We start from the raw sequence: 10,103 nt of genomic DNA on the forward strand, positions 1-10,103 counted from the left end.
CTTCAAACGGCGCCATCTCAATGCTTGAATGGTAGCTGTTGTTGTAGGAAAATTCTGCTAACGGTAGATGTCGATCCCAACTGTTTCCGAAATCAATAACACATGCTCGTAGCATGTCTTCAAGCGTTTGTATCGTCCTTTCGCTCTGCCCATCAGTTTGTGGATGATAGGCAGTACTCATGTCTAGACGAGTTCCTAATGCTTGCTGTAATGTCTGCCAGAATCTTGAAATAAATCTGCCATCCCTATCAGAGATAATAGAGATTGGTATTCCATGTCTGGAGACGACTTCCTTCAAATACAGTCGTGCTAACTTCTCCATCTTGTCATCTTCTCTTATTGGTAAGAAGTGTGCTGATTTGGTGAGACGATCAACTATTACCCAAATAGTATCAAAACCACTTGCAGTCCTTGGCAATTTAGTGATGAAATCCATGGTAATGTTTTCCCATTTCCATTCCGGGATTTCGGGTTGTTGAAGTAGACCTGATGGTTTCTGATGCTCAGCTTTGACCTTAGAACACGTCAAACATTCTCCTACGTATTTAGCAACATCGGATTTCATACCCGGCCACCAAAAATGTTTCTTGAGATCCTTGTACATCTTCCCCGTTCCAGGATGTATTGAGTATCTGGTTTTATGAGCTTCTCTAAGTACCATTTCTCTCATATCTCCAAATTTTGGTACCCAAATCCTTTCAGCCCTATACCTGGTTCCGTCTTCCCGAATATTAAGATGCTTCTCCGATCCTTTGGATATTTCATCCTTTAAATTTCCCTCTTTTAAAACTCCTTGTTGCGCCTCCTTTATTTGAGTAGTAAAGTTATTATGAATCATTATATTCATAGATTTTACTCGAATGGGTTCTCTGTCCTTCCTGCTCAAGGCATCGGCTACCACATTTGCCTTCCCCGGGTGGTAACGAATCTCAAAGTCGTAATCATTCAACAATTCAATCCACCTACGCTGCCTCATATTCAGTTGTTTCTGATTAAATATGTGTTGAAGACTTTTGTGGTCGGTATATATAATACTTTTGACCCCATATAAGTAGTGCCTCCAAGTCTTTAATGCAAAAACAACCGCGCCTAATTCCAAATCATGCGTCGTATAATTTTGTTCGTGAATCTTCAATTGTCTAGACGCATAAGCAATCACCTTCGTTCGTTGCATTAATACACAACCGAGACCTTGCTTTGATGCATCACAATAAATCACAAAATCATCATTCCCTTCAGGCAATGACAATATAGGTGACGTAGTTAGCTTTTTCTTCAATAACTGAAACGCTTTCTCTTGTTCATCATTCCATTCAAATTTCTTCCCTTTATGCGTTAATGCAGTCAAGGGTTTTGCTATTCTGGAAAAGTCTTGGATGAACCTTCTGTAGTAACCAGCTAGTCCTAAAAACTGGCGTATGTGTTTCGGAGTTTTCGGGGTTTCCCACTTTTCAACAGTTTCTATCTTTGCCGGATCCACCTTAATACCTTCTTTGTTCACTATGTGACCGAGGAATTGAACTTCTTCCAACCAAAATGCACACTTTGAAAACTTAGCGTACAATTCTTCCTTCCTCAATACTTCTAACACCTTTCTCAAATGTTCACCGTGTTCTTGGTCATTCTTTGAGTAAATAAGTATGTCATCAATGAAAACAATGACAAACTTGTCAAGGTATGGTCCACACACTCGGTTCATAAGGTCCATGAACACAGCTGGTGCATTAGTTAAACCAAACGGCATGACCATAAACTCGTAATGACCGTAACGTGTTCTGAAAGTAGTCTTTGGAATATCATCTTCTTTCACCCGCATTTGATGATACCCGGAACGTAAGTCAATCTTTGAATAAACAGACGAGCCTTGTAGTTGATCAAATAAGTCATCGATTCTCGGTAGTGGGTATCGGTTCTTGATGGTAAGTTTGTTCAACTCTCGGTAGTCGATACACAACCTGAATGTACCATCTTTCTTCTTGACAAACAGAACAGGAGCTCCCCACGGTGATGTGCTTGGTCGAATGAAACCACGCTCTAAAAGTTCTTGTAATTGGCTTTGCAGTTCTTTCATCTCGCTGGGTGCGAGTCTGTAAGGAGCACGAGCTATTGGTGCAGCTCCTGGTACAAGATCTATTTGAAATTCAACGGATCGATGTGGGGGTAATCCCGGTAATTCTTTCGGAAATACATCGGGAAATTATTTTGCAATGGGAACATCATTGATGCTCTTTTCTTCAGTTTGTACTTTCTCGACGTGTGCTAGAACAGCATAGCAACCTTTTCTTATTAGTTTTTGTGCCTTCAAATTACTAATAAGATGTAGCTTCGTGTTGCCCTTTTCTCCGTACACCATTAAGGGTTTTCCTTTTTCTCGTATAATGCGAATTGCATTTTTGTAACAAACGATCTCTGCTTTCACTTCTTTCAACCAGTCCATACCGATTATCACATCAAAACTCCCTAACTCTACTGGTATCAAATCAATCTTAAATGTTTCGCTAACCAGTTTAATTTCTCGATTCCGACATATATTATCTGCTGAAATTAATTTACCATTTGCTAATTCGAGTAAAAATTTACTATCCAAAGGCGTCAATGGACAACTTAATTTAGCACAAAAATCTCTACTCATATAGCTTCTATCCGCACCCGAATCAAATAAAACGTAAGCAGATTTATTGTCAATAAGAAACGTACCCGTAACAAGCTCCGGGTCTTCCTGTGCCTCTACCGCATTAATATTGAAAACTCTTCCACGGCCTTGTCCATTCGTGTTCTCCTGGTTCGGGCAATTTCTAATAATGTGGCCTGGTTTTCCACATTTATAACAAACTACATTGGCATAACTTGCTCCGACACTACTTGCTCCACCATTACTCGTTCCGACACCATTTGTTCCTTTTGTTCTATTAACCCCTGGTCCGTAGACCTCACACTTCGCCGCGCTATGACCATTTCTTTTACACTTGTTGCAAAATTTGGTGCAGAACCCCGAGTGATTCTTTTCACACCTTTGGCATAGCTGCTTCTGATTGTTGTTGTTGTTGTTGCGGTTATTATTGTTATTGGGATGATTGTTGTAGTTGCTGTTGTTGTTGTTGTTGTTGTTGTTATTGTTGTTGGGCCGTTTGTTGTAGTTGCGATTGATGTTGCGATTGTTGGGATAATTGTTGCGATTATTGTTGTAATTGCTGTTGTTGTTGTATTGGTGATTCTTATCACCGTTTTCCTCCCACTTTCTTTTGACTTGCTTCACATTGGCCTCTTCAGCAGTCTGTTCTTTAATTCTTTCTTCAATCTGGTTCACGAGTTTGTGAGCCATTCTACATGCCTGTTGTATGGAGGCGGGCTCGTGTGAACTTATATCTTCTTGGATTCTTTCCGGTAATCCTTTCACAAACGCGTCGATCTTCTCTTCCTCATCTTCGAATGCTCCCGGACACAATAGGCACAATTCTGTGAATCGTCTTTCGTACGTGGTAATATCAAATCCTTGGGTTCGTAACCCTCTAAGTTCTGTCTTGAGCTTATTGACCTCGGTTCTGGGACGGTACTTCTCGTTCATCAAGTGCTTGAATGCTGACCACGGTAGTGCGTACGCATCGTCTTGTCCCACTTGCTCTAGATAGGTATTCCACCATGTTAACGCAGAACCTGTGAAGGTATGCGTAGCGTACTTCACTTTGTCCTCTTCAGTACACTTACTTATGGCAAACACCGATTCAACCTTCTCGGTCCACCGTTTCAATCCGATCGGTCCTTCGGTTCCATCAAATTCCAAAGGTTTGCAGGCAGTGAATTCTTTGTAGGTGCATCCTACACGATTTCCTGTACTGCTAGATCCAAGGTTATTGTTGGTATGTAGCGCAGCCTGTACTGCGGCTATGTTTGAAGCTAGAAAAGTACGGAATTCCTCTTCATTCATATTCACGGTGTGTCGAGTAGTCGGTGCCATTTCCTTCAAAATAGTTAAATGGAACAAGTTAATCATACAGAATATTAAGAGTAGTTAATAGTATTTCGTAGCATAATATGAACTCATTTATAAAAGCTTTTTCTTCATATTAGCGTTTTATAAGTTTAAATTCGGGTAGTACCTACCCGTTAAGTTCATACTTAGTAGCTAATATACAATTCAACTACTACAATTCTATATGAAAAACTGATTATAATAATATTTCGCGTTCAAACTTTTATACAATATTTTACAAACTTACAATACCGCTTATTTTACATAAAGCATGAAATATAGCACACAATAACTTTGATACAAGATAGTTGTGAAGATAATTCTAGCTAGTACACAAGTCGTTCAGCAAAGGCAATAAAGACACGTAATTCATACGTCCAGAAACAAGTCATGCATTCTGGTTTTACTAGGACTACTTCCCATCCTTGGTCTTGTGCAACATAACCGTTATGGCCGTTGATAAGACAGCGTGTTGTAACGTCGTCAAAGGGACGAGGGTTACGTAATGTCCAACAGTCCCGTAACAATCTAAAAACCTCATTTCTTACCCCAATTACCGACTCCGTCACTTGTGGGAACGTTTTGTTTAATAGTTGTAGCCCGATGTTCTTGTTCTCACTTTGGTGAGAAGCGAACATTACTAATCCGTAAGCATAACATGCTTCTTTATGTTGCATGTTAGCCGCTTTTTCTAAATCACGAAGTCCAATATTCGGATATATTGAGTCAAAATAATTTCTTAACCCATTGCGTAAAATAGCATTTGGGTTCCCCGCAATATATGCGTCAAAGTAAACACATCGTAACTTATGGGTTTCCCAATGTGATATCCCCCATCTTTCAAACGAAAGTCTCTTATAAACCAAGACATTCTTGGAACGTTCTTCGAATGTCTTACAAACTGATCTCGCCTTAAATAGTTGTGCCGAGGAATTCTGACCGACTCTAGACAAGATTTCATCAATCATGTCTCCGGGTAGGTCTCTTAAAATATTGGGTTGTCTATCCATTTTGCGTTTTTATACTGTAAAATAGACAAGAGTTAGATTCATAAAAAAAAATACTTATTAATACAAGCAATTTTTACATATATCATAAAGCATAAGCACACTACATTACATATATTACACCACATGAATACAACTATCTTATTCCGACTCGCTTGTTTCTTCTTCTTCGGTTTTGGTTCGTTTTGCCAAGTTTCTAGGGATATATGATTTTCCACTAATACGAGCCGTCGTTATCCACATTGGTTTAGAAAAACCTGGTGGTTTAGAGGTTCCCGGGTCATTGTTACAACTTAAGGACTTCGGGGGTTGACGATACATATAAAGTTCATCGGGGTTGGAATTAGATTTCTCTATTTTTATGCCCTTTCCCTTATTATTTTCTTTTGCCTTTTTAAATTCAGTTGGGGTAATTTCTATAACATCATCGGAATTCTCGTCGGAATCCGATTCATCGGAGAATTGGTAATCCTCCCAATATTTTGCTTCCTTGGCGGAAACACCATTGACCATAATTAACCTTGGTCGGTTGGTTGAGGATTTTCTTTTACTTAACCGTTTTATTATTTCCCCCACCGGTTCTATTTCTTCATCCGGTTCCGATTCTTCTTCCGGTTCCGATTCTTCTTCCGGTTCCGACTCTTCTTCCGGTTCCTCTTCGGGAACTTGTGAATCAGTCCACGAATCATTCCAATTTACATTTGACTCTTCATTATTATTAGGTGAGTCAATGGGACTTGTTCTAGAGGTAGACATCTATCACATAATATCAAACGCGTTAAGAGATTAATATATCACATAATATTCACATGTTAAAAATATATAGTTTCCAACAAAATTTGTTAAGCAATCATTTTTCAAGTAAACACGGTCGAAGTCCAGACTCACTAATGCATCCTAACAAACTCGATAAGACACACTAATGCAAAATTCTGGTTCTCTAAGACCAACGCTCGGATACCAACTGAAATGTCCCGTTCTTATTGATTAAAAACGTTCCATATTAATTGATTTCGTTGCGAGGTTTTGACCTCTATATGAGACGTTTTTCAAAGACTGCATTCATTTTAAAACAAACCATAACCTTTATTTCATCAATAAAGGTTTAAAAAAGCTTTACGTAGATTATCAAATAATGATAATCTAAAATATCCTGTTTACACACGACCATTACATAATGGTTTACAATACAAATATGTTACAACAAAATAAGTTTCTTGAATGCAGTTTTTACACAATATCATACAAGCATGGACTCCAAATCTCGTCCTTATTTAAGTATGCGACAGCGGAAGCTCTTAATAATCACCTGAGAATAAACATGCTTAAAACGTCAACAAAAATGTTGGTGAGTTATAGGTTTAACCTATATATATCAAATCATAATAATAGACCACAAGATTTCATATTTCAATACACATCCCATACATAGAGATAAAAATCATTCATATGGTGAACACCTGGTAACCGACAATAACAAGATGCATATATAAGAATATCCCCATCATTCCGGGACACCCTTCGGATATGATATAAATTTCGAAGTACTAAAGCATCCGGTACTTTGGATGGGGTTTGTTAGGCCCAATAGATCTATCTTTAGGATTCGCGTCAATTAGGGTGTCTGTTCCCTAATTCTTAGATTACCAGACTTAATAAAAAGGGGCATATTCGATTTTGATAATTCAACCATAGAATGTAGTTTCACGTACTTGTGTCTATTTTGTAAATCATTTATAAAACCTGCATGTATTCTCATCCCAAAAATATTAGATTTTAAAAGTGGGACTATAACTCACTTTCACAGATTTTTACTTCGTCGGGAAGTAAGACTTGGCCACTGTTGATTCACGAACCTATAACAATATATACATATATATTAAAGTATGTTCAAAATATATTTACAACACTTTTAATATATTTTGATGTTTTAAGTTTATTAAGTCAGCTGTCCTCGTTAGTAACCTATAACTAGTTGTCCACAGTTAGATGTACAGAAATAAATCGATAAATATTATCTTGAATCAATCCACGACCCAGTGTATACGTATCTCAGTATTGATCACAACTCAAACTATATATATTTTGGAATCAACCTCAACCCTGTATAGCTAACTCCAACATTCACATATAGAGTGTCTATGGTTGTTCCGAAATATATATTGATGTGTCGACATGATAGGTCGAAACATTGTATACGTGTCTATGGTATCTCAAGATTACATAATATACAATACAAGTTGATTAAGTTATGGTTGGAATAGATTTGTTACCAATTTTCACGTAGCTAAAATGAGAAAAATTATCCAATCTTGTTTTACCCATAACTTCTTCATTTTAAATCCGTTTTGAGTGAATAAAATTGCTATGGTTTCATATTGAACTCTATTTTATGAATCTAAACAGAAAAAGTATAGGTTTATAGTCGGAAAAATAAGTTACAAGTCATTTTTTGTAAAGGTAGTCATTTCAGTCGAAAGAACGACGTCTAGATGACCATTTTAGAAAACATACTTCCACTTTGAGTTTAACCATAATTTTTGGATATAGTTTCATGTTCATAATAAAAATCATTTTCTCAGAATAACAACTTTTAAATCAAAGTTTATCATAGTTTTTAATTAACTAACCCAAAACAGCCCGCGGTGGTACTACGACGGCGTAAATCCGGTTTTACGGTGTTTTTCGTGTTTCCAGGTTTTAAATCATTAAGTTAGCATATCATATAGATATAGAACATGTGTTTAGTTGATTTTAAAAGTCAAGTTAGAAGGATTAATTTTTGTTTGCGAACAAGTTTAGAATTAACTAAACTATGTTCTAGTGATCACAAGTTTAAACCTTCGAATAAGATAGCTTTATATGTATGAATTGAATGATGTTATGAACATCATTACTACCTTAAGTTCCTTGGATAAACCTACTGGAAAAGAGAAAAATGGATCTAGCTTCAATGGATCCTTGGATGGCTCGAAGTTCTTGAAGCAGAATCATGACACGAAAACAAGTTCAAGTAAGATCATCACTTGAAATAAGATTGTTATAGTTATAGAAATTGAACCAAAGTTTGAATATGATTATTACCTTGTATTAGAATGATAACCTACTGTAAGAAACAAAGATTTCTTGAGGTTGGATGATCACCTTACAAGATTGGAAGTGAGCTAGCAAACTTGAAAGTATTCTTGATTTTATGAAACTAGAACTTTTGGAATTTATGAAGAACACTTAGAACTTGAAGATAGAACTTGAGAGAGATCAATTAGATGAAGAAAATTGAAGAATGAAAGTGTTTGTAGGTGTTTTTGGTCGTTGGTGTATGGATTAGATATAAAGGATATGTAATTTTGTTTTCATGTAAATAAGTCATGAATGATTACTCATATTTTTGTAATTTTATGAGATATTTCATGCTAGTTGCCAAATGATGGTTCCCACATGTGTTAGGTGACTCACATGGGCTGCTAAGAGCTGATCATTGGAGTGTATATACCAATAGTACATACATCTAAAAGCTGTGTATTGTACGAGTACGAATACGGGTGCATACGAGTAGAATTGTTGATGAAACTGAACGAGGATGTAATTGTAAGCATTTTTGTTAAGTAGAAGTATTTTGATAAGTGTATTGAAGTCTTTCAAAAGTGTATAAATACATATTAAAACACTACATGTATATACATTTTAACTGAGTCGTTAAGTCATCGTTAGTCGTTACATGTAAGTGTTGTTTTGAAACCTTTAGGTTAACGATCTTGTTAAATGTTGTTAACCCAATGTTTATAATATCAAATGAGATTTTAAATTATTATATTATCATGATATTATCATGTATGAATATCTCTTAATATGATATATATACATTAAATGTCTTTACAACGATAATCGTTACATATATGTCTCGTTTAAAAATGATTAAGTTAGTAGTCTTGTTTTTACATATGTAGTTCATTGTTAATATACTTAATGATATGTTTACTTATCATAGTATCATGTTAACTATATATATATCCATATATATGTCATCATATAGTTTTTACAAGTTTTAACGTTCGTGAATCACCGGTCAACTTGGGTGGTCAATTGTCTATATGAAACATATTTCAATTAATCAAGTCTTAACAAGTTTGATTGCTTAACATGTTGGAAACATTTAATCATGTAAATATCAATCTCAATTAATATATATAAACATGGAAAAGTTCGGGTCACTACATTTTAAACCTTTATTTATGAAATAAAGGTTATGGTTTGTTTTAAAAATGAATGCAGTCTTTGAAAAACGTCTCATATAGAGGTCAAAACCTCGCAACGAAATCAATTAATATGGAACGTTTTTAATCAATAAGAACGGGACATTTCACTATCCTTGCTCAATTCCTTCCAATGGGCCTTGGAATCGGATCATTACCTTAAAGCACATCGACACGATCATCCGTGATATCAATCATACGGACCACATCTTCTTCATCCTCATCGCGCAAACCTCCACCAATAATAGCTCCACCAACCGGAGGAGGCATAAGCCACTTCAGTTTATTGCTCAAAATTTCTCAAGCTTCTTTAAATGCTCGTGTTTTGTAATACGCTTTTACCTAACCATCATAAAAGTCTTGTTCGTTTTTTCACTACGTATTGGATTGCTTTTTTCATTTTCATATTATCCTTGAAAAGCCTTACATCCCTATTCCACATAACGTCATTTTTCCGATAACGCATCTTCACTTCGAAAGCATCCATTGTTGTTATTGTTGAATTTGCTTGCTATGCTAGCCCACAAAGAACTTCGTTTTTTGAGAGTTTCCAGTAATTAGATCCTCAAACGAATCAATCCAACATTGTGTCTGTAACGACCCGGATTTTTCCGACTACTTGATTATACTATTTACATGATTTAATAATTCCTACTTGATAAGCAATGAATTTTAATAAGTCTTGAAACTCGGAAAGAGTTTTACACAAGCTTTTGGTCACCCTTTTATTCCAACGATTCACGAACGTCATAACTTGATTTAATTATTTAATTGTTTAATTATTGTGTGTATATATGGATTTATATATATTTAACTTGAAAATATGATAATTAAATATCTCATTAAGTATATTAACAAAGTATTATATATATA

Source organism: Rutidosis leptorrhynchoides, chromosome 5, assembly GCF_046630445.1.
Source record: "Rutidosis leptorrhynchoides isolate AG116_Rl617_1_P2 chromosome 5, CSIRO_AGI_Rlap_v1, whole genome shotgun sequence".
Classification (NCBI taxonomy): domain Eukaryota; kingdom Viridiplantae; phylum Streptophyta; class Magnoliopsida; order Asterales; family Asteraceae; genus Rutidosis; species Rutidosis leptorrhynchoides.